We start from the raw sequence: 27,207 nt of genomic DNA on the forward strand, positions 1-27,207 counted from the left end.
GGCCTGGCATTCGTCTAAACATCAGAACCAGCGTAACCCAATTAGCCGTCAGCGGTGACTAAATAATTAAGCCGTCCCGATGAGGGAGTAATGTTATCCCAGGAAATAATGTGCGTGGTGTAATAATAGGATAGGGAAGAAATTTGAGCGGTGAATTACTCACCAATTGATGTGAGGGAAAATTTGGATGTAGGTATCCGCAGACTCACGGTATATTTATGCTAGCTTGGCTAGTGATACGAGAGACCTCATTAATGTTAGTATCTTGTATTTTATATGTGATAATTCCTATCCCCACAGAAAAATATAAGAGAGATTCATGCTCATGATGTTCCAAATAAAATTAAAGTCCATATCCTTTTTAACCAGGATATTATGATTTGACAATAATGCATTCGCTGTGCCACTTCTTTAGGCAAGTGTTAAAAGAATTAATGAATAAATGGAGTATGTTCAGAATTGAAAATAAGGTAATCATTTGTCATCATACATTTTGCGGGATTTCATAGCAGTCATTTACATCTCAGATTCAATTTAAAGATTATTCAAATATTTTCATAACGCAAAAAAATATTTAATTTATTTTAACATTTTGGCTTGAAAACATATCTTTGGAAACTTCCCGCAAAAAGAGTGCGACTCGGGTCCCAATAGTTAAGGTTGTCCTACCGCACGATCTGTCTGTTTATGGGTATTTAATTTATTTAAGGCAGCTTCGGGCGACAGAAAAATATTTACGAACAATTGTCTAAATTATATATTTTTTTGGACATTTCAATTTTTCTTAGGTAAATAAAGGTGAACCAGTTTTAGATTTTAAAAGATGATGATCAGTCACACCTGTGATTTTGCCTCGATTTGGACCCAGTGTAACTACAGCGTGAAGAGAGCACGTGTTATCCGATTGGTGTCCGATTACAACCGGAGCAGACAGCACTCGCGCGCCGCGCCGACCGCAACAATCCCTCTCACTTTCCCAACACAGCCACGTGGTCGATCCGCCATTTTCCTTTGCCGCCGTCCGTCTCCCAGGTGCCCTCGCTTCGATTTTTGATTTTTTTGCGCGCCCACGGCTCGCATTGACGGATAACGATGTTGATGGGTGCTCTCATCCGAGCATCTGCTCTCCGGCCGGCCGCCTCGGGGATTTTCGTATCCAGATTATCATCAGATGATGTTTAAAAAAAAGTTGAGCTGGAGCACACGTCACACGCGCCGGGATCGGGGTCGGATTCGTAAAGGTATAAGCGGGACTGTTGGAATCGATTTAGACATTATGAACGGGCCGTTTCGAGATTATGTATATGTGCTTAGCTATTTTTAACACTATCTTTCCACTCCATTGTTAATTTACTCATGGCGAGATTTATCCGTGATGGCTGCGATAAATATGGTGTTTGAATATGTGCATATATTTTTTTTTAATGTCAATTATTCGCTGCTTTAGTTCTCAAAAGAAGTGGGTATGTAAATGCTCGTACTTAGCTAATGTCATTACTGCGTGGCTCTGGGGGAACTCAACTCCTGTGCGCGGAGTGAAATAGTATCTTATAAAAATGAAAAAAAAATGTTGTTTTATACCACAAATGTATGTTAGATACTCCACCGATATGGTCCTTTTTGAGTCATTTCTAAGAGCACAAGATGCAACATTTACAAGGTTCAAATAATGGCTTTAACAACATTTTACTCATGATAATAGCCTGATGCGGCATCAGGTAGTGTGTCTTTAATATGTTTGAAAAACTCAACACGTTTTTATTGTCACAATGTTGTCACCTTACCACCAGGCAAAGCCGTCTACAGTTGATTTTATTGGATTTACCTTTCAGAGTTAATTAAAATATTAGGAGTCTCAGGCATGAAGTTGTGGCTCTTTTTTCCTCATTGCCTCTGGATTATTATATTCTTATTAAATTTATTACTCTAACCTGTTGCACTTCAGGGTTATAGAATGTTTTTTATTTCTAGAAATTTCTTTTTAGAGATTTCTAAGTCGTGTAATATTTCTATCTATTCTCATGACAGGTGGTTAAATTTAGATAAAATGTCGCGAGAAAATTGAAAAGAAAAAATGTGTTCATCGTGCATGTTGTGTGTACTATGATTAAAAAGTTTCCCACCGATAAATTGTGAGCCATCACTAATGCTTATGGGCCACCTGTGATTTCCTTCTATGTATGTCATTCCAAGTCAACCGTATGGAAATCGAGATTTGAACACCGTTAAGTAACATACTCTCAACTGAGAACTTGATGTCCGCAGCTAAAGAAAAAGAAAATAAAAATAAAAATTGAAATAAATAAGAAAAAATGCGCTCTCATTACTCTGAGTATAAAGTACATAAATGTGTGTAAGTAAGTTAACGTAAGAAAACAATCACATTCATTATGTTACAATGCTACGAAGATAAAATGACTTGAATCCTGTGGTTGAATGGTCATAAGGGAAAGTGAGAGAGTATTTTCGTGACGCAAAATTGATTGATAATCAATAAGTTATGGTAAATCGATCGATTACATTCAATAATCCTATCGTCAACTTTATTGTGTATCATCATAAAGGGACTATGGCACGATATGTTTACTATATACCACGAGAGAAAAAGTTGAATTCTGAACGACAACGACCATAGCACAACGTTGTGGTGCCACTTTTTTTGGGATACTATATTGACCCATATTACCTACATGGTGTTGGACGCGGCATTTCGTCATTCCTGAATCCGTACCCTCATATGATATTTTTTATCCTGTAGTTGAGGTTATCCTCATCAAAGAAAAGGTTTTAGTCTTGTCTACCCGCGGTCAGGCAATCGGAGAAACGTACCCGCTCGTGTCAGACGTCATTGCTGTCCAATCTTGGTCATTCACATCTCGTACAACTTTGGGCCTGTCGATTCGATTTAGAGAATGCATTGGGTTGTCATTTGGATTAGTTCTTGTGGTTTTCTCTCGGACGGGTTCTTCGTTGTGACGGATTCGCTCACCCACATTGTCCTTAAAATGATTCGTCATTTAAACCATCCCTAAACTCTTTTAGCCCATTTTTTCATGCTGCGACACACCTTGTTGAGGACATAATAATCATAGCTTCATCGCGCCCCTAAACGTCGCGACGCGTCGCGTCGTCTGTACGAGTTCCATGTTCCATCCGTTTTGGAATATGAAAGTTAATCTTGGAATTCATCCAAATTAATTTTTGTCATGGTATTAAATGCAATATTTAGGAGAATATGTTTTACCGGCATTTCTTAGTGGATGGAATATTTGTCGTTAATCAGTATCTTTTCAATATTACTCTAAAACGTCCTTTCGTGAGAAGTTGGACAAAATGCATTTGCCGGAAGTTTCTAAATTCTCATGGAAATACTTATTTGAAAACTTCTTTTCCAACTATTTTAAAGGGTATATTTTTCATAGAGCACCATGAAATTTTATGCGGGCATGACTCTTTTGATTTTAAGTAACATGTTGTCTCATATTGAAAGCAACCAAAAAATTAAAGTAAACAACGACGAATATCACGAGTACTTCTCATATTGGTAACTACTGCCGTTTTTGTATAGAATTCTCATGAAAAGAGCTCATAAAACTCAGAGACCGAGTTTCACCTTAACTAGGAAATCAATGAATCATCCTTTTTTTGCGTGGTAAGACCTTCCTCAAGAAGTCATGTGCATGAGAAAGGCATTTCGGGAGCCCCGCTGGGAACATGGTTTACGGAGAGGCATTGAATACGTAGGCAGTTGAACCAGAGTTACATGCACGCCGACTCACAAGTAAAACCAACGGAAAGTCATGTATGAAAGATGTATCCACATTTGAATCTTGAAAGGGCTTATAGAAACATCTTTAATATTGTTTGTATTATTTTTTTGTACTGTTGGCTAATTTTGGTTAGCTTTAAGAGTAACTTCATCGATTTTTGATAGTTTTTCATGTTTGAAACTTTGAACTCAAAATACTTCACTTTTCCCTCATTTGTTGCCATCGGTAATATATTCTGGTGGTAGTAATTGATGCGGGAAAACAACTTTTAAATTCCACGTAGGTACATTAAATTAAATTGGAACTACCGCATGAATTTACGTAGTTAATTATCCCTTGAATATTCCACCCCAGCGTGATTGATCAGTACGTACTTTTACCGCCAGTGGAGGTTGCCCTTTTGAGATTTTAATTGAAAATTCGCCCCTTCTCTTGTAGATACTAATTTAACATCTTTCATTAAAATTCGCACCCTCTCTAACCCTATTTGCATTGCAATCGTCGCTGTACTTTGTTGTTTTTTTTGCGATTCCCTGGACTTGAACATGCCTTTTTTTTAGCAGGAAAAATTCAAACCAGCGGCGTTTGACGCTCATTTGGTCGATACAGGATACCATTTCGGCGAAGGGGTGTAAGCTGACTAATTTGTGTTCCCGAAATGGAATGAGCGCTTTTACTGCACTCTCAATGCTTTAGTTTGCTTGCTTGCCCTCCCTCCATTACGCATCTCATCTTTCCGCGCTCTGACCTTCAGCCATGGGCTCTTCCAGTCATCATATCCCGTTGTTGTTTACTCGTGGAATTATCTTTTTCGTCCTCTCTTCCCTCCGAATCCACTTCAGTGGCGAGGCTTGTTGGGGATTCTCATTTCATTCGCAGTAAGCTTGCCATCAGGAAGAGAAATATGGGGCTAGTAAATGAGCCCGTTTGCTCCGGAAAATGGCGAAATATTTTCCTATGATGAAGGCGGCATGAGATTTTCCGACCGTCCCTCTCCACTCTCTTTCCCATGATTACGTAATGACGTTTCCCGAGAGCGGAGTTATTTGAGCCACCTATTTTGCCTTTCTCCCCACGTGTGCAGGCGCTTTAAAATACAACTTAGCTCAGCTCCGAATAGAACGTATTTTTTATGTCATCGGATCGACGTTCTACAGCCACGTCTAAGTATCTGATCTTGGATTCTGTATGAGCATAATTTGTAGTAGCTCAATTCAGATAATAGAATTATGTAGGTAGTGGACTTATTCACTAGCTAGTAATTTAAAAATGTTGCCGATAATATTCACATCTATAATCACAAGTATACGTCTTTACTCTAATACAACCCATAATCTTCTTCTGATTGAAAATTACCTTTTTGTAGAGTCAATGGTTTATACAAGTAAGTGGTTAAAGTAACTCTCTCTTTAGCGAGCTATTCGTGATGCAGGTATTTAGAATTAACTCATTACTAACCTTGTGGTATTCCATTAATATGTTAATATTCAAGAAAACTTAGAAGCGGTTATTTAGCTTCAACTATCAAAACTATATTTTTGTTAATATTAAATACTAGCTGTCTTGCTTCCCCTCCCATTCCAATGTATTGTAAATTTTACAAAATATCCTCATTTTAGTCTATACTTTAAAGTCATTACTATACTTTCTTAAATATGGTGCACTTATATTTTTTCTTGCAATCACTGTTAGATATCATAGAATGCCGATAAACACGTGGTATGCATTTTCGAATGCTCACACGGCCGTGACGAATTCCCGCTATCGCGCTTCTTAAACCGTGAAATATTTACGGCGATGCTGCTTACATTTCTGCCAGCGGACGACTTGTTTTTGAACGGTATTTAGATAGCCCTATCGCATCGCGCGGAACAAACAGTGCATTTCACCGCTCTCTGCTTGCGGAACACTTTTCAGCGATGTGAAAAATACTGAATTAAACATGAAATGTTTTGGCGGGGAGGTGAAGGGTAAATGGCAAATGCACGTGCAAATTCACGAGGGCTTTGTGGAGTGTGTGCGGGCGGGTTCTCGATGAGCTATTTGGACCCTTCACTTTCACACCGGGCGATTGACGCTGCAATCTATGGAACATAAATACCCGCTTAGGCTGTGCATTTCTTTGCACCATTGCTTCTCTATCCTCGCCTCACTGACGGACCAATATCGCAACCCAGATATGGAGAGAAGAGAAGTCATAAATCGTTGATCAACACTAATCTAGTCCTGCTTCAGTCCAAGATGTAAGCAGGGTGAAATAGCGTATCCGAATACAGGGTTATACCGGTCTGGGAAATAGAAAATGGAACTGGGAGTCAGGGAAATTTCAGGAAAATTAGATAATGATAATGTAAAAAATTAAGAGTCTCAGCATAAATGTTAAAGTAGGAGTTGAACACCGTGGGGAATAGGTTGGTTTCCTATTTTTTTTTAATTGCTTAAATGAAAAGATTATTACTAATGGAGTATGTATTTCACGCTTATAGATATTTAAATGACAATATAAATTTTTCGCGATTAAATGAAAAGTGAAAATTTTCAAGCGTGCGAAAACGCGATGGCTAAGCATGAATTCTGGGAAAAGCCCGTGTAACGTCATTCTGGTTCCGTCTGCCGCCGCATGCGGCCACCATGTTGCGAGGCTGTGAGCGCCGATACGATGCAGGCTGCTAGCAGGTAGCAGAGTACCCTGCTAGCAGGTAGCGCTTTGCTTAAATAAATTTGGGTATCTTTCGTTTTTTTTTAATTGTGTGAATTTTATAAATTTCAGATTTTCAAGCAAAAACCACATGGATTAATTAACTTGGACTCTTTTATTATAGTATAGTGTTTTATTTTTTGAATTTCGATAGTAATATGTCCGGGAATAAATAAAATAAATTTTAAATTAAAGAAATTTCCATTGCGGAGTTTCTACGCGAAATCCCTATGAACGAGTGCCTTGTCCTTGATATAATGTCAGGGAAATAAAACAGTTTGGACAGGGTATGAGGGAATAGTCAGGGAATTCGAAAATCGAAAATTGTTTTGAGCCCTGTCATTGAAGTAATGCCTTTAAAAGTTACCCGCTGAAAAATAACTCCTTCAGGGTGAAGGATTGAGAGTTTTTAGTAATATGGCACTTTGTGAAATGTGGCAATATGCTGGATGGAATAATGATGCATACGATGTATGTAATGTGTGGATCGCGTATTTTAGAATTTTGAAAATGATGAGGCGCTGTGTGAAGTACTACTTATACAGCGTTTCCTGCTCAGTAATTACAATATTTTGTACATCATTGGCTATAATTTTTGCGTAATTTATAAGTCATCATCATCATTAGTCAACAATCCTAAGATTGGTTTGACGTAGCTCTCCATTTCTCTCCTATCCGCTTTTTATCAGGTTTTTAACTTCATCGGTAGAATATTACATTAATGGCAATATATGTTCTAATGGACAATTATGTCTACAAGGAGACTGCTCTCAACAATCAAACCAAATATCCTCCTGGAATGCATAGATGCAAATGGCGCAAAGCAGTTATTCGTGTTTTTGACCCTGTTACACCAATTTTAAAGATCTGAAAAAAATTAGGATTATATTTTAAGATAGGGGTAACAACGTATATTTTTTCGGTGTGTCTATTGTTTCCTAAAATTTTTAATTTAATTTTGAAAATTTCAAACTTATATAAAAGTTTATTTTTCGGTTCAAAAATTTTGAAAAAAATCCGGATGGTAGACCATAATAGTATACACAATTTAAAATCAAGAAAACGATTTTACAAAAATAAAAACTGGAGATATGGTTAGAAAACTAAAAATCGTGTATCAATTTTTTCTGGGATTCCTTTCCATTGTTGAGGCCTGAAACTTTGGGTAAACACATAATTTTGGATGCACTTTAAGTGTATATTTTTTATTTCTCAAAATATCGGGGGGCACTTTTCACCATCTTAACCTGCTAGACCCTTTATCCTACGTGTTGTTATCTTAGCGTTTCATTGGGTAATTACAACAGTGAACTTGAAAATAGAATATTTTTTACGAGCCCTGTCATACCAAGAGAGTCTATAACCATTTGCAGCTGAAATTTAGCTTATTCCATGAGGGATGATGTAGATAGGGGTCTACAAAAGGTTTTCACAATAATCAGTTAGGTCTAGGTAATCCTTTATTTAATCCGCTTCCTTCATTTACGATCTCTCCCAATCTCTTGATTTTGGCTTCCCTAAGCAGATTGCAGTCCATAGCTCTAGCTTTATTTGCCGTAAGCTTGAAATATAAGTCTTAGAAGGCAAAATGAGTATTTTCCTCCACCTGTTTGCGGCTAAAAATGTTTCCTTGTACCTTTTAATCTCAGTCATTCACTTCATTCCCAAGACCTACATCTTGCCAGAATTTCATTATATTTCGTTTTGATTATCTGAAAAGGTTTTTTTGCTCTTAATATTTAAGGAAGACATCTAGCTATTTCTCTTGTATCCAATTCATATAGGCTCTCTGGATTTTCTTCTGGCTTCTTCCTCAACGCTTAAGTCAAAGAGGGATTTTTTCTCTTTCCTCCATTCTTTTGATATTCTTTCATTCATTCCAAGGCATTCCTCCAGAGAGGAGGTTTCCCAATATTTCTTTTCCCTCTTATTTATAACTTTCCCACTAAGCGAGTTACAAGTGGTTTGACTTTTTAAAATTCTTCGTCATAGCAGTTCAAGTGTGGAATACCTTGTATATTACGCTGATACCTTATTTTACCACTCGTTCTGTAGTTTCGTTCGTTTAATGGACAGTGTTGCTCGCCTAAATTTAGAATGTTATGATGTTCTGCAAATTATGTTTGATATTTATTGGTATGTCTTGATGGATTAGAATTATATAGCAGCTTTTTATATTTCTTTTAGAGCGAGGGTTATACTTAGGCTGTTTATAGAAATATTTTGAGCTTTATCTTTCAAATTTTAAGTTCTTTATTTTTGTTTGAAAGCTATTATTTGGATTCTTTACACATTATTCAAGGGGTTTATATTTAGGACTTTTTTACTTATACTGTCTTATCAATACTAAAAGTCAATCGTTTGAGTACCTCTGTACGAGTAACGTGCCGTTATCACAGGTTAATGATTTCTTCTTATATCATTGGTGGTAATAAGTCTGTAATGGTATATACATATGCAGCAAAACACATTATTCTTTCATAAATTGGGGAAGCTGAAATTAAAGACTGCTGCTTCATACATTGCAATTTCCCCATCTTTAATGTTTCAAAATTTCGTGCGTATGTATCAAGCCATTTGGACAGCAAGGCACTGGTACCATTTATCAAAAATGTCCATTCTTTCTTCATCATTCTATCAACAATCCATAAGGTCGCATACCCTTACATTCCTAACAAACGCGCGTGGTTAAAAATCATAGCACGTCACCACCCTTAATTTTTCACGCGCTTGGACGGCGACCTTTTTTAATTCAACCGTGTCCTATTTGGTATTTAAGAGTAATGGATTTCTTTCGGGCAAACCTTTCGCCATCCCCTTTTCAGCAAGGCCAATCCATCACCAGTGCTCACCGATTCTGCCCCCCTAAGTAATATCTGTGTGCGATTTCATTTCACGGAATTAATTTCATTGGCCGTCAGTTTTTCCAATCTGATAAGGAGGGAGGGGTATGCGAGTCTAAAGGTAGTTTTCGTGGCCCTACTGCTCCGCTAAAAAATAGGGGGCGGAAATTTTGATGTAATCATGCGCCCCATCCCCAGAAAACCTTCTTCCTGTACTCCCGCTATGCTTTGGGAGGCGGACCTTACTGCACCCGGTGTGCGTAGTGTGTAAGCATTGCAAGCATTTGATATTCAACGAGAAAATGCGTAATTACCAAATTAATTGTCAATTTTTACGGACGTAATGAATACCTTATGCTTTTGTACGCTTTGCCTTGTTACCGTAGCAATGTCAACTTCGACATTCGCGCCCCAAGTTATTTTACATCTTCCCTCGCCCAGGTGGACATTAGGAATGGCGTCATGGATTTTCCGAAGCCCCCTCAGTCGAAAAAATATCATTAAACTACCATAATTATTTAATGTCAGGTAACATAATTTACCAATGATCATTTGATTAGTAGACATGTCTGAGTGCGCCTCTCACAGCTACACATTTACTTGAAGGCAACTGTGAATTACTGAAACTTTTCTTCACTCATTCGAAAGGTAGGCAAATGCATTAGATCTCATTGAAAAAAGTGGAATGTGCAAGTTTTAGTTAATAATTTTTAAATTATGATATTCAATGATGATTACTGATGAGATTAGTGACATACTTTAGGGACTCATACTTTCAGAGCCAAATATATGTGAGTCACCACTGGCCCCTAAAATTCGCTAGGATATTCAGCCCACGTTCACTTTGAGGTGGAAATAACTTGCACACTTACTTAATATTTTTATCACTGTAGTTAAAATTCTGGATTATAGTCAAACTTTTTAAGCGTTTCAACTTATTTCGATGGGCCATTTCCAGTACATATTGTCTAAATCCATGCCCTACACCCAACGCCTGTGTGACGAGACAGGCTGCTCCTCTCAGCCGCCAATGAATCAAGCGACCGTATTTTCCTCGTTGATCGCCTTTCATTCCATCCCCTCCCCTCCCGCATATGTGTACGTGTTTTCTTTTCTTTTCATTTTTTTTCTAACCCCGGCAAAGTCTGTCACCACGGCACCAGTTGGCGGTGTCTACCAAGGCGTGTGCTGTATGGCGTCGGCTGGAATGTGCTCGGATGACGAATGTTATTTTCATTCTTTTTTTCGCCTGGGGAAGGTTCGGGGTGGGGTGAAAAGAATATGAATTTGGGGTGAGCAGGGAGATTTAGGCTGAGGGATAATGCCCAAGACCGATGCTACCCCCCCCCCCCCCCCACCCACCCGCTTTCTCGTGCCCCCCCACCCCACGGTCCCCCTGTCCCTCAGGATCTTTTTAATATCATCTTCCGTCCTCTTTGCCTCCCACACTGCTTGCGTATTTCCTTCTTCCTCCGATTCATTCTTTTTTCCCTTCCCTCCAGTCGGCTGGATTATAGGGTTGGTCGCTGGATCTGATTAGATTTCTTCAAGCTCTTCCTATCCCTCTCTTTCTTTCGCGGGCTCTCCAGTAATTCCAATTTTCTCGCTGACAAGGAGGAGGAGAGGTCATGCATGGGTATAATTCTTTTTATCTGGCTCTTCAAGCTTCTAGAGGGAGAGTCCTTCCTTACTATGAGGGAATTTGTCAGCCATCTTTCAGCCGAGGCGGAAAGTCCTTGTCTCTCAATATTTACATTATTCCTCGTTCTTACGGAAAATACGTTGCTACAAGGGTGACATGTCAGTACATTGTTGCGATCATTGCTCTAAGGGTGTATATTGCATAAGGTTTGGTATTCGGAGGATGCGACAGACAGTTGAGGTTTAGTGTGTACCATGAAGGGAGGGTAGGGAAAGGTGGGTGGAGAGAAACCCGGCGTCGGCAAAAGATTGCTCCTAACGAAAGGCGCCAAGGGGACCATGGTTTATTATCCCATCCGATGCTGAACTTAAAGCGGCCTCCAGAAAACTCTTAAGCTGGGACCTTATGATTGACTATGTACCTTGCTTCAATTTTATGGTATTTTCTAAACTGGCACTAAAATAGTGTAATTTTTTCTCAATTAGATTATATTCTATTCACTTGTCTAATGAAGTGTTAGTTTCTGATTAATTAAATGTAATAATTTAATCCATGAGAAAAACTAAAATCGCAACCTTACACACAATTTTATTTACTAAGGTACCGACCAGGTTTCGACACATAGTGTCACTATCAAGGTTCTTTTGGTTCTCACAAATTGACGCTCATAATAAAAATTTTCATCGCCTCATTCATGATAATCATCTTTATTGTAAGGCCAATATATGTGCCTTGGGCAGCGGGTTACTGACGCTACATGAAGTGATTGACAGATAATGAACACACAGCATACGCACTGTATTGATGTGCTAAAAAAATTAAAAAGTGAATAGAAAATATTCTTCAATACAAAGAGACAGTATGTTAAAAAGAAAAACGATCTGCTTTCAATGAATCGAAAAAAGGGAATATCCTCCGTTTCAGTGTCTCCCTATGGCTGAGAAGGCAAAAAGGGATATTGGACGTATGTGAGGGTGAAATAGGTTTTCTGGAGAAAAAACAGGTTCACACATGGCCCGCGTACATATACCTCATTGGTTTGAAGGTGATTGGCGGGGTCTGTGAAGCTTTTTATTGGAATCGTTTGCGGTCGGCAGATAACATCGGGAAACAATTGAGGATCTCCTGGACGCATCGGGAGGATGAGTGGACCGAAGTCAGGAAAGATAGAAAAATAAGAAGGGTTTGCGGCTCTGGCCAATAACACGGCAGAGCTGCTACAGCCAATGCGTGAACAAACGGATTGGATTGGGCTCACTACGAGGGCGACTTTCAGGTGATAGATGGTGTGCAGACGAGATGCGTCTTGGCATATAGGGAGGGGAAACGTGGGGAAGAGGTGATGGATTACTCGGATACTAGAGTAGAGCTATTAGAGGAGGAACTCTTGGTGTTCACATGGAATTCACCCAAGAGTTCTATTGGATAGGTGTCGATCGGGAAGTGTATGTATGTTGTGTCTGACCTCTTCTACATTTTGTATTAGCGCATTTTATATCGTCTTTACCCAACTGTCTTGTGGCTTGAAACTAACTTATTAAAATCAGCTGATTCGGGTGTTACTTGGTGGAACGATGAAATGTTCATGGTGAAGCAAAACTCAGTACTATTCCACAAACTTTTATTTTAACAGTCTACTGGTTTCGACGTTTATACCGTCATTATATCGTAATGATGGTATAAACGTCGAAACTAGTAGACTGTTAAAATAACAGTTTGTGGAATAGTATTGAGTTCTATTTCACCATGAAAATAACTTATTAAAAACCGAGTAATACGACCCGTTATCTTGTAGTATATGACCGATTGTGCTGCTTTCCTTTGAATATTATCGCTTTTATGCGAGTGATTTAGATAATTTTTGTTAATTATAAATTTCCGACCATATTTTTTTATGATAACTATCCTGCATAAGTATTAAATCAAATAAACGATGACAACGGAATATTAACTTGATTTCAATTGAAAGCCAAAAATGGATATGAAACAGATCTATTCGAAGTCGTTAAAGTCTGATGAAACGAGCAAAGATTTATAACATTGTAATAATATCGAAATTTCACCCATTTTCCTCCTAAACCCCCTAGTTTATTCAAGTAAATGTTCTGACTAACCGTTAATGTACACGCACGATTTGTAACGGGAGGCTGAAGCGCTGAATTTGCTGTGTTGGAGGGAATAGGGAAGGTGCTATATCCATGGGACGTGAGATTGGTGGGATTACGGGTGGATTTTGGAGGTCAGGGTTAGCAGATGCTTTTGCTTGATGATGAGGATCTTACGTGGGGAGTGGTGGAATGGGGTGAAGTCGATCCAGAGTGGCTAATCCAGAAAAGGGAACCGAGTGAGGAAGAAGTTGCCATTAGTCATAATTATAGCGGCAGAGGACAATTACCAGCTGCTCCCATGCAGACTTACCGTTTCCTTTCAGTGCTGTTACCTCAGGGGTTGATGGGTAGAGGCTGTATTGCCGCGAACCAATGCAGTGTCTCCTTTATCTGGCTTTTGAATGGAATATGAGCGTTAGATGTGTATTTAAACGGCTGATTTATCGTGATAGAGCAGTTATCAGTTATTTATATAAAGTTCGCGATGGGTGAAAATATTTATAACACTGTAAAAAGCATCTTATTTGACAATTATAGGCGGTAATACTTTCAGGAAATAGAAAACAAACTCAAAAATAATATTTTCCTTGAGCTATACCGTTCTACGCCATGGTAACATGCAAGAGGAATTTTCCGCTCCAATGAATATATTGAAAATTTTATTTGTGTAATGCAAAGTGAAATTAGTAATGTCTTTAATATTAATTCAAGCTTGAAATTGAAAACCCTCGAAAATAATCAGTATATTACGTCGCATATGAATGTATCTAACTTTCACGGCTCACATTTTGAGAATATTGATCTGATTTCCGTCTCTGTTAATGAAAACCAAAGTTATCGGGAAATCTGTGACACTTCTCATGAGAATGATTTGCAGAATATCACAATAACTTTAAAAAATTTATATGTTTATAGGGATGAAATGGAAGCTCGAGGTGTAATGAACACCCCAGGCGGCTTTACTCAAGTTAAACTCGCAGTAAGGCACTGTAGGTATTATTTGCCCTTGGAGACTCTGCCAAAGTAGCCCTGCAAAGACTGTCAAAGCTATTCTTCATTTCAAGTTACCCTGTTGTACTGTTATTTGCCAATTATTTCGATACTTTGGAGTGTGCTTGATAATTAGCCATTTTTTATTGTCCCCTCGTTGTCAAGTAGGTGCCTACGAGTACGTGTCAATGAACAACAGATTTTTCAATTGTTATGTCGAATAGGATGAGTTACAGAATTTCTAATTCGAGTGTCCGATACCATTGTTGAGTCGAAAGGTTTGGCAATTATTTCTCAAAGATCAACACTCTCCCTAAGTAGCCTCGAAAACTGTCAAAGATATTCTCCATTTCAAAGTACCCCGCTGTACGGTAACTTTCTATTTATTCTGTAGTGTCAGATATGGTTACATTTAAACCATTTCCATTTTCTCTTTATTGCCAAATATTATCATTGACGAGTAGGTATCAATTACAAACAGCTTTCTCAAATTTTATGTCGATTAGGATGAGTTGCAGAATGTCTAACTGGTAATCAGTTCGAGTCTCCGATACCATTGTTGAGTAGGAAGGTTTGGCAAGGATCGATGTTCGCGGTTCACGGATATCGCACGTGGGGGAGAAAGAGGGACCGAAAATGAGAGAAATTCATAATTTAAGGGGTTTGGTTGGGGAGAGAAGAGGTCTGGGCGGCGGTAAAGGGAGGGTAAGGAAGGAAAGGGTTTTTGGGGAAGGTGGGCGGAGAATATGGCCCCTTCCCCGTGTGGGTGGGGTCGGAGAGAGACTGGGTGGGAGCGGCTCGGTCTATGGGTTGCGGGGAGGAGGAGGAGATCCCTGAAAAGAAAGAGGGAAAGTGGTTGGGGGGGGGGGGGGGGAAGAAGAAGAGAAGGGGCCGAGGAATAAAGGGGAGTTATTGGCAAGATGGCTGCTATAGGGCGGAATGGATTGGGGGTTGGACCCAAGGAAGGCATCGTTTTATTCCTGAATTATTCTTGAGTGTATGGAAGAGAGTGGGGTGGGGGAGGAGGGGGATGAGGGAAGTGCTGGGCGTGGCAGCGAAGAATTCTGTCGTGGTCACTGAGTGCTCTCTTCTCCATTCCCTCCTTCACTTCTCTTTCTTCCTCTGCTACTTCTCGTCTTATCCGCGAGCATTTCTTGCATCTCCAACGTTACCCATTGTCTTTTGAATGTAAATAAAACTTTCCAGTGAAAAGAAGATAATATCATGCACGAGTATTTGATGCAATATTCTCAATTGATATCTTGAAAATATAAGTATGTCTAAAATTAGATACAAGTTACACATACCATTAAAGCTCCTCTTAATAATTATTCCATTAATAATTCACGCAGCAAAATTGAAGTATCAATCCAAAACCTTGACAATACACATGTAAAACTGCCCAAATATGGCCTGCCGAGAAAGGCTGCATTTAATATTCGACTGTTCAGTGAAATATATTCTATAGACACGGAATGGAATACTGGCTAAAGGTTCGAAAAGCCATTGCTTCAGGATAATTCCACTTTATTAATTTTGCTTAAAAACGCGACCCAGGTTTCAATCCTTTTTATCAACATTGGCAAATTGTGACAATACAAATTTCTGAGCAAATTATTTATCCAAACGGCGTAAGCAAAGGAAGTGGAAGTAGAGGAATTCATTAAGTGAAATAAGCAAGTTTTACTTATTTCCTTCGTGGAAAAACTTCTCACATTTACTCCTGAAACCTTTCGATTTGTGAAAAGTTCTTGCATTTTCCTCAAGATATCAGTGTTGTCTTATCAGGCTATGAAATATTTTACTTTTCGATCGAAGCGTCATTTGCTGTAGGTATTTCATCAGCATGTTATTGCTGACCTGAAGAAGCCCCCAAAATCGCCGGCAAAATTAGCGTAATTACGATACGAGACTCGCGGAGTAAATACTAAAGGCAACGGCGTTTCATACGTATTATCCCGCGGAATCCTATTGCGCTAAATATCACGTTATTTCGATTTGACTTAGCAATCGTCTAGGGAGACAAATAGATATTTTAACTCGCCAACGATTAGCCTGAGAGTGCCTCATAGCCTGGTCCTTGGCCCATAAATGCAAAAAGCAATTGTCCATGATCGCTCAATGCATAGAACATCAGTTTCAGAGAGATTTATTTTTCTAACTGTAATTTAAATTGGCCTTATCCTTTCCTAGGATATTTTCTCTGAAGCGATTGAAGTGAAAAAATTTTATGCTGCCAAAACATCACTTTCTTGTGGGTAGCTTATTTGGTTAAATGGACACATCTCTTCTGCTCACTCGGTCGGATTTTGTCTTGATTTCCTGACTTATTTTTCTAAACTTACAAGTATCGCTTGTAAATCTACTGAATGAGAGTGCGTAGTAAACCACATTATAAATTGTCTGGATCTTAAGCATGCAAATTTTATCTCAATACAATAAAGAGTGACGAAATATGTTCACATTTGCGAAGCGGGCGAATCAAATGAAAACATAAGGCGAAAATACGACCGATCGAAAATCAAGCGATACTTCCTTTAAGGGAACTTCGTATGAAACCAGGGGATACCGTTTTCAGTTATGGTTGAGGCTAATTACAACGCTTTTGTAGAATGTCCTGCATGTTCCCTCGTTGTACGTAAATGAATACCGTCGATCCACACTTATTTCCCTACGGCTCATTAAGCTCACCAGGGTTAGAAACTTGCATTTACTTATAATAGACTCTATGCTATTGTGGAATTTATCTCTATTACCCTACAACTTTTTTAATGAGTGCATTGTAACGCAAATGGCTAACGATGGTTTCCAGAGATGGAGTATGCCTAACTTTATGCATTGCTTAATAAAATACTTATAACACATGTTCACCCTTACGTTTTATTGAACAAATCCAAGATTATATATTAGCGCAGTATTTTCTTTATTCATTAGATCCATGCAGTTGGATTGCTCTGCCTTACGTAACGTGAAAGACTACGCATTGTTCCCGTACAACTGGGAAGAAAGCTTTTTCATTAGATGTTTTTTATTTCTTTTTTATTCGGTGGCTGATGATTTCCACAAGGCACGTGAAAAAACCACAACCGTTCCTTTTTCTAAGCAGAAAAATCTCGTTTTCATCACCTTTTCCTTCAGTGAGACGATTTTTTCAGCTCGACGAACGATGGATGCGGAGAAAAAGACTGGGACTCGCACCAATATTCTTCCCCCTTTCGTCACCAATATCAAAAGCCTCCCTCCCTCGCCTTGCCTCTCCATCCAATTTTCCACCCTTATCTCTTCCGTCTCCTTCTTTATGACTCTCCTCCTCTTGTTTCTCACTCGCCTTTTACGCTCCTCTGTCTTTGCGCCTGTCGTCTCTCTCAACTGCTGCTGTTTTACGTCCCCGCGATTCATTTTTCTCATCCTTGTAACTTTGTCCTTCCCTCTCTCTCTACTTTGTTCTTTCCCTTCTCCTGCGGAGGAAAACCTTGACGTTACGAGGAAGTACGTTCACTACTGCGTCATCCACACAAATATTTTTTTCGCGTATACTGAGGATATAAAGTTTCCACGTTATAACCGGCAGCCATTGAGGTTGAAAATAAAAATAAGAATACATATGGTGAAATATATGTTATATGCTCACAAGTTAATAGTAACTTTCCACCTATTTCAGTCGATCACATCGCCAATATCAAGTAATAACTAATATAATTCGACTTCAAAAACAGCTCTAATTTTATGATAAGAATTATGTGATAAAGGGCCAACATTTTATTTTTACCATAATTCCTTTGCAATAAACGCTATACCTTGTTACTTTTTCCTTGAACGTTTTTTTGTAAAAACCGATGTATCAATTCTGGTAGTGATAATTTTTTTTTACCTGTTCTTAGATATATTACGCAATCAGGGCTCGCTTAAAAATAGTGATTTTCAAATGCTTTTACACGAAAGTACTGATCAAAAAGCCTAATTTTTGTGGATATGAGTTCTTTAATTACGTTTTAAAGTGTATATTTTGAAACATCAATGTATAAGTTGCTAATTGAAGTATCTTGAAAATACCTTCAAATAGAAAGAGGCACAAAAAATTGAAAAGAGACGTAGCATCTATGAATTTTGTCGTAATGCCGCAAATATTTGGCTTATTTCGGAGGAATTGTTACTTCAACTGTTACATTCGAATTGCTACTTAATGAAACAAATATCATGTTATCAAATACAATGTTGTGAAATTTTGCAAAGTGCTTACAGCCAACTTAGAGACGGGTAATATGACAAAAATGTGGTTCTGTTTTCAATTGAAGAAAATGATAAAACCTGAGAATATAGTTTGAAACTCATTGGTTTAATTATTTTGTATTGGGTTTCATATAAAACAACCAATTTCATGAAGAGCTATAACTATTTCAGGAAAATACCATAAAAGCATGACTGTTTCTATGACAGATTCGTCTACATCTAAATGCTACCCCGAAAGTCACCTCAATTGGCATTTGGAGGGGAATGTTATGACGTCAGGTATATCTAAACTAGGAGTATCAATTTAAAAAAGTTGTGTCCTTAAAGCTCCAAATACGTAGAATGAATTATTATCTTGCTTAACAAATGAAAGGTTTTTATAGAGCTACATTAAAACAAACTAGAAAATAATTTCCCTGTCTACGTCCTTAAAAAAAATCCTATCTAGGAAATTTTTCTAATATGTTTAATTTATCGTGTTAGTGTCGATACATGGTAAATGGAACTCACCAAAAAGACAATGAATCGTAGTCATACACTCTAAATTTAAAAAATCTGGCGTAGATTAGTACGCAACATCTGCTCTTCTAAATACATCGCCTTTTAAAACTAAGAAAAGAGAGAGACTTTATACTCTTCTTGCTTTATCTTACTTTCGACGATTCTTAGCTTTAAAACTGGCTTTTAAAAGTGATTTTTCATCCTCTTCTTCTGGCTTGCTCATGCTTATGCTTATATGCTTTATGTGTTCTTCATGAAATTGCTTCTCATTTTTCTCAAGAAATTTAACTCAAAGTTGATTTGTTAGAAGCAGTGTTTATTGACTTTGTTCCTCGAGTTCCCTCTAAAAATATTATTGAAATTTACGAACAATGTTATGCTTGGTTTGCAAAGATTATCCATCTCGTGTCTTTTCAACTTCAGATCGCACATCTCGAGTCCCCGAAAATGTCGTGTTGGGAATTTTTGCGGTCTCATCCATACTCTTGCCCCGAGCACCCTTGAATATCCCCCCCTTTTTCGCTCCACCTTTGACTCATATGCACCCCCACCACAAACCTCCCCTGCTCCACATCCCGCGCCACTATCCGGCGTATTGAGAATATCAGGGTCGTAACGGCCAAATGTCGCCTGGCACTTGCACACGCAAACGCCTTTCCCTTCATTCTCTATTCTTGCGCTTTAGGGTGGCAAACCATCCCACCCCCCCAGCCTCCCGTCTAGCTATCGCCTTATAGCGGGAATGCGGCCAATGAGATCCGTTGGGCTCCTCGCAACACTTCGTTCCTTAGCCCTCAAACCAGAAGCTACGACATGAAGCATTACTGCCCACACATAAATATATACCTACTCACGTACTCCTCAACGCGTCTGTACTGAAGTACCCTACACATTTGTTTTTCTTCCCCCGCGTGGAATTGTTTGGGGGAATTTTTTTTTTTTTAAACGGCATCCTATTTCGTGGTCTCAATCGAATTTGAATGTGGCTTGTTCTGTGGTGAGGACTTCATTCGGGAGTGCGAGGGAATTTCGAATAATATTAGTTTTTTCTTTCAGTCATTCATAGTACTATAATCCTAATATTGGTAATCCTCCATTTCTCCCTATACCAATCTAGTTAATTCTAAATTTCCTTTTTTCAAAAGCATGACTGCAAGCAATTTACATATCATTATAAAAAAGTAATAATAGTGCTTCGCTGTTCCAAAAGTGGAATAACAAAGTTATTACTAATAATATCTCTAAGTGACTTGTTTTTTTAGTGCACTGCCATTATTATGACGCTCCCTTCTTTTTCCTTCCACAGATATTTCTAAAAATAACTTCGAATCAAAATGAAAATCCGTGGTATTTGTGGCTGTGGAATCATTCATGTTCCTAATATCCAATTTTTTTACGACGATTGAAATTTTAACATAGAAAAACCAAATTTGGTTTGCAGAATTCAGAGGATGTGAGATTTTGGTGAAGAAGAAGACTCGCCTTTGTCCTTCCAATTCTGATGTGGATTGGGTTTCGTTGGACCTAATGCTGCGCCGTAAGCTATGCGTCGAATCGGTTGGTAAGGCCAAACGCCATTCCGTCTTGGGTCAGCGTTGATGTCGGAGATAGCTTTGAATCTCACCGCAATAGACCTATGGATCCGAGATGTCGTCATCTTTAGTATAGCTGTAAATTACCCATATTCATCATTCTCTATTCCTTTTTATCTTACGAAGAAAATGCATTCTTTATATCGACGCGGTTTTAATGGTGTGCTGTGATATTCTGGATCGTATATCACGTTCTTTCCCTGTGAAAATAGGCCAGAAACTTCCTACATTTCTACGCTTCCAAGATGGTTCTCAACGTTTTAGTGATAATGAAAAGATTTGATTGAAATCACCAGCATTCGTTCTTGTTTAATGATATAGCAGGAAAAGAAAAAAAATCATGTTTGTTTTATAGACATTTTACTCATTTCAGGATACACTGTATCCCATATAGTCTTATGCATGGTAAAGTTTGCCTCATAAATCAATTATGGCTGTTAATATATTCTGAACAGGAATGCATAATGCGTGAAATAGTTATAGCCAATTAAATATATTCTAGAAAAACGTGCACATCATCATTTTCACTGTCATCACAGGCCATTAATGAGCCAATTTATGTTCTACAGAAGGAAAAAAATTCCAAATAAAATCTTCTTCCACTACTACCAGATCAAGGTCCGCATATTCAGCTTTTCTGCTCTCTATGTACCATGGATGTAATGGATGATGGACGTAGTTATTACGTGGGTTGTAGGAGACCAGCGGTCACCGTTTTAACCAGCGTCAGGGAGTAGTTCTGTCGGGGACTTTTTTAATAAATCAATGCACGTGGCGCATTCCAATTCTTCTCTTATTTTTTTCATTTCTGTTCATATTGCTTTACTCCGACTTGTGATTTGGACCCCTCCTAATTCGGCTTCCCCCTTCGAAGTACGCGTTATGCCATTGGGCATGAAGATTCTCCCCCTCTACGATCACGAATGACTGTTCTTTTTGTAATAAATACCCCTGAAGTCTTTTTCCGAGTTCTTTTATGGGGTTTTCTTTATGTTAGTGCAGGATGCCACAAACTGTGCTTAGTCAGTTCATGGCACCATCTGCCATAATATTGTCCTTATGAATTTTCATTGGCAACCACCCCTCAGGAAAAAGACTTATTTCTATTGAAAGCCGTCGTATGAAAATCAGAAATATGGTTTTTGGATGCTATGTTGCCGGATGCCTTGGATAACTCATAGCCTCGAATGCATTGCCTGCCGGAGACCGCGTTGTATCCAAGGCATTTGGCAGCAGGGAAAACTCGCGGCAAATGGGAGCGTTTGGCGCAAAGTTTCTGTTGCTTAAAATGTTGCGTTATCGACCTAAACGTCATCAGTAATTTTGGTTTTCGCTGGCATCAGCTACCCAGGGTAGGAATTTCGTGTCAACCTTTTTCTCCACTCTGTGTACTCGATTCCACGATCAGACAGATTGTGTGAAAGTTGGAGAGTTTGGGAGGCACTTTACACCTTCTCCTTCTATCTCCTCGTCCGAGATGAGCCCTACCCTTACCTATCCAAACCAACCTCCGCATTGAAACAGTGAGTGAATGCCTTTGAGTTGAAAGCGGTTCGGTATTTACTGCATGAGGATATTCGTGCGGAGGTCGACGCTACGGTGTGTTTTGCGGAATGGCGAGCGAGGGCAATCCGACAGAACGTAGGAAAAGGGGAAGAGACAGTCTCTTCAGAAGTTCAAATATTCCCCCCCCCCCCCGTGCCGTCTTGCTTCGCCTCTGCAGCATTTCGGAGGCGCAACCCAGCCAGCCGATGGCTGCATATCAATGGACTCCCGTCGCGGAGACCAGACGTCTTCTCGTTTTTGCGGGATTTCCTCCCCCCACACCTCCTTCCTCGGGTCACGGACGAGTGCAGGCAAAAGTCACGAGGGGGCGTCCCGCCGAGAAGGGATTGATTCGATACTCGACTGTCACGTAGGGACGACTGCTTGTGTGCGGCTCCTGGCTGCGCCAATACTCAGATTCTCCCCCCGGTCACACCTTACAATCCGCCTTGATGTTCCTGGGTGGCAGGTCTTACCTCCTTTATATGCCACTAAAGAGAAGGCTGCGGAAAGGATTGATGGGTGACGACAACATTACCAGTGAAGAAATAACAATTAGATCAGCTGCAGGAAAATGAACCAAAAATATAGCCAGTAACTTTAGGTTTCACTCTGTTATACCCACATGGAATATAAAAATATTATGCTAGGAAGGTTTATAAATGAAAAATTGGTCCTGCACAAAAACTTAATTGTAGTACTCAACTCATTTCAGCGATCGTGTATTGTGTCCACTTTAAAATTATGTAAAAGTGTCGAAACAAATCACGTTGTTTTGAGTAAGGTTTTGAAATTGAACCTGAAAAATATTTTCATTTATGGCGAAGCGGTTCCACCAACACCATGTTAATCCCCTAATATAAACAAAATTTTAATGGTTAATTATGCATATTTAAAGGATAGAATTCGTATCATAAGGTTTTTTATCATAGCTAAATGTATAATAAAACGTACGAGGCATAGTCTTTTTATTTTCCAAAACTGAGCTATGCTGAATCAAAATATTACCTTGGATGATGGTATATTGGTGAATTATCAAACATTATACATCGCCTGCGCTTTATTGTCTCATAAAAGGGAGTAAACAAATACATATAAAATGGAAAAAGCTATAATTACGGAAACGTTAGGTACTGATAAAATTGAAAACCCGGAATGATGAGTAATTTTTCTACCCATATTTTTATGGTTACAAACGCCTAATGAATTATCTGGAGTAAGTATTATGACTTAATTAAAGTTCTTAGATATTTATTCACAATTTTAAAATAACTTCTTGCGTTTACATAAAGATTAGGTGATTGAAGGTTGAAATTAAAGGCCTATTTTATCACATATACTGGTCAATTTTGAATGAGTTGTGTATGAAATTCAGTTTACGTATGAATTTACTTAAAAATACTTTCACTTATGGCGATGTTACTATAAGGTTTATTTTAATATTTAAAAATCTAGTTTTCATGCCCAGTCGTCGAGTAATACTTCGTGAAGGTGTTGCAACAATACACCCCCCGTTGGTTTTCGTTCATGAATCCATGTAGACGTAATGCTTGGAAGTCAACTCACAGGTTTATCGATACTAAGTCTCGTATTCATCTTCCTGCTGAGGATCAGGTACGTGCTCTGGCAGAGGTATTGGAATCTTGTTCCAAGGTTATTGGTTTCAATCCCATTGGAGATAAGCTTTCGTGATGTTTCCATAGAATCTCGTTACGTGCTCTTGTGTTACGTGAAGAGCACTTGAGTATCTCCTCTCTGTCCTCTGAGTCTATGCTCCATTAGCTATCGTTACACTCATATCCATGTTAATACTATTATCACCTCCTCTTGTTCAAGTATTTAGTTCAAAGCCATAACTCGTCCTGGTCTCATCGTAATTGTAAATATATAGGTTCAAGGATTGACAGAGTTCTATTTAGAGCATTCTCAAGGCAATAAACATCATTATGTCATCTATCTGGCTATCTATCGCCTGCTATTAAACTCATGATACAGGGGAGACTAGGTTGAGTAGATCGGACACTGACTTCTTTAAATATTTTGGCTATATTTTCTCATCCTTTTTGATTTGTTTGCTTATTTTTTGTGTGTTTGAATGTTTTTAATTTTGCCAAGCATCAAGATAAAAAGTACAATATAGGATAGTGTCATTGGCAAATAATTTGTTTAGTGAGACAAGGTTTTTTTGTGTACGCATATCGTAGTCCCAGCTGAATGAAAATGGATGATAATATATGTAAATGAATAGATGAAATGGATTGTTTTTGTGCAGTAGTCGCTCTCATATACCATATGGTATATTATGAATGAAATCTTGTATGAAGTAAGATGTGAGCCCTGAGGACATATGGAGTATTTTAGGACTTGGACAAGTGCTGAAAATAGTTGAGATAATTTTTTTTTGGTTATATTTTCCTTCGAGTAGCATATTCTGGATTTACACTTTATCGAATACTGCTGCGTTACCCCCGGCGTTAGCCCCTTCATTACACCTCTACTGCCATTCCTCCCTCAGTACAATATTTCCGCCCCTCGTGCAAAATCATCACTCATTTTTTTCTCTTCTCCTCGCAATCCTCTCTTCATTCTTCCTTCTCACTCCCAAAAACACCCGCGTGCCGCAACCCTACTCTGTCCTCACGTCATTCCCCTTCACTCCCACTTTTTCACCGACTCCCATAAAGGAGTACCTAGGGCATCGGCTTGGACACGATCCAAATGCCTTTAGTCTCTTCAAATCGCTTTCCGCGTGCACGGAATGGCCCAATTGTCCTCTCTTTCCATTCTTTCCGTCCCCTTCTCGACTTAACCCTCCCAGCACCCTCCATCCTTCGCCAACCCTAGCTTCTCTGCCCTATCTACTAATGCCCATTTCATTCTGTCTTCCTTCTCTCATTCTCTCCACCAGTTTTTACACCAAACTCAAGGGTTCTTGTATGGAATGGTGTTTGGAGGAGGGGACCGTCAGCTGAGGTCGTTTGCGTCACCAGGGAAGGTTAAGAGAAGGAAGGCTGGAGAGAAACCCTGCGTCGCTATTATTTTAATTCTATTTATAATAATTACGATTCGCCCAACGTGTAAACACAATAGTAGGGTAAACTATTATCTCAATTAATCATACTTCCGATCAAAATGCAGAAGAAAACTTATTTATAAGTGCAATAAATCACCAAAACAGCCAAGGTCAGACTAATGCTAATACAAAATTCTGTGCAAATTTATGATGTCGCTAGCATTGATGATATCTGTCCGCATAATATTTCCCTTTTGTAAGTTTTCATTTAATTCTCTTAAAAGTTCAATGAATGAGATGCACTATATATTAATAGGTGCTTTCTTACAGTAATTTGGATTTACTCTATTAGTGACTGTTGTGTTGGTAAACTTTTTTTTGGGTATTAGCAAAATTTTAGCTAAAGGCACCAAGGGGACCACGGCTTAACGTCGTATTCGACTGACAGATAAGGTTCATGAAGTGCTCGCCGCAAAGTACTCAAGATACCAATGAATCGGGCAGAGTCTGAAAAAATCTTGGCTTTTGCCGGGATTTGAACCCAGGCCCATGAGGTGGTTAGCTAATATTCTAACCTGCATACCAAACCATTTTGCCGAATAGTTTTTCCCATCCCTATTTTTGCTCTCTTCTATGGCGTATGCTTTTACGCTGATATTAGAGTTGACTGCCCTATGCCGCAGAATCTCACCAAATAGATCCCATCTAACTTTATTTGGTTTCGTATAATTATTTTTTGTTCTGTCTGGGATCCTAGACGGCCTAGCTGCTCCATAATAGTACTCCTATCTCTTTGAAATAACATATTAAGTGCGAGGAAGATTCCTACTCAATTACACCCAGGATTATTTTGTCCTAAAAGGTAATGCAAAGCATTCATAGGGCTATTAGCATTTTATGTTAATGAAACGTCTTACTCAAACACGCTGGTTTGCTTCGATCGTTCCCTAGACCACGTTTAATGTCGTCTTCTAATTTTTATCCTTGTGGGATATTTTTTTGGATTATTACCAATAGTGCACCAAGAAGTTGGTAGAAGTAGGCGAAGGCACTCGCGCTAATTCATTCATTTTCTTAGTAATATCACCGCCTTTATCTGAAGGAATGATATTAAATTGCTACATTGCTAAGTAGCTACTGTGTTACTCATGGTTCCAAGTATTATAAATTGTTTTAGTGTAAAATTTAGTTCAAAAATTTTCAAAAAAGTTTTTTGCCGTTTAATGAATTCTGCTATTGCACGTCTCACTTACTTAGCCATACAAATATTCAAAAGCCGAATTTTTTTAGAAAAAAATATTTTTGACGAATAAAATACTCAAAAATTCAGGAGTTGCCGTCGCTGATTGACATTTTGGATAATAATTTTTTATATAATTACAATTGACCATATGAATTTCAAGTTTTTGTTATTTTACATTTGCTTTATCATTTACGTGGATGCTTACAATAACTTTTACACGGGTAACGTGCGATGAAATATTCCAACCTTTTCCATACTTATGTTAATAAAGTCTCGGCAATACTCGTTGGACAGAGAATTTAAGCTTTGGATTTATTCCTGTACCACGAGGGAATTTGCATTTCTCTACCATTTTTTTTCCACCGAAGTGCTGCCTCTTCATTTTATTTCAAGAGCTTCCCGGCAGTTGCAGTAATGTAGCTTTTTATGGATAGGAATTCAGGCCGACGTGGAAATCTTTGAATTCCTGTGCTCCCGCGCCCGATTTACATTCTGTAACATCCCCGCCTGATCATTTATTTTGCCTTTTTCTATCGGCCCCGGATACGTTTCCTTGAGTGCAAAGACCTTAACGACCTCTTTGGGATGTGAAACCCTAAATGCCCAATTACATCTCGCCACCCCGTCTGCGTTTTTGGAAAGACCGTCGTCTCATTCCTATTCTTTAATGGACAAGCCTTTGAATATATTTTCCCTTTTTTATTATAAAATACAAGAATCATTAATTTATATTGTAATTTGATGCAGTATTTAGTTTTCACGTTGGCGACGTCTAAATTTTCATGTTTATAATTGCCTTAAAGTCATTAATATTCATTAAATTGTGTTTTTTGTATTGTTGTCGGGAATTTTTTCTCATCTAAAGCTATATTTGATGCAATATAATCGTACTTAAGGAAATGCCAAAACGATCGCTTATTGGCCGATCGGTGGGTAAGCTGTATTTTCCATTGGCGTGCCCTACTTGTAGTTGTAGCGGGTTGTGGTTTTATTGTTAGAGAATTTCATAAATTTCATAAATTATGCGAAGAC

The sequence above is a fragment of the Ischnura elegans genome, chromosome 7, assembly GCF_921293095.1.
Source record: "Ischnura elegans chromosome 7, ioIscEleg1.1, whole genome shotgun sequence".
NCBI classification, from domain to species: Eukaryota; Metazoa; Arthropoda; class Insecta; order Odonata; family Coenagrionidae; genus Ischnura; species Ischnura elegans.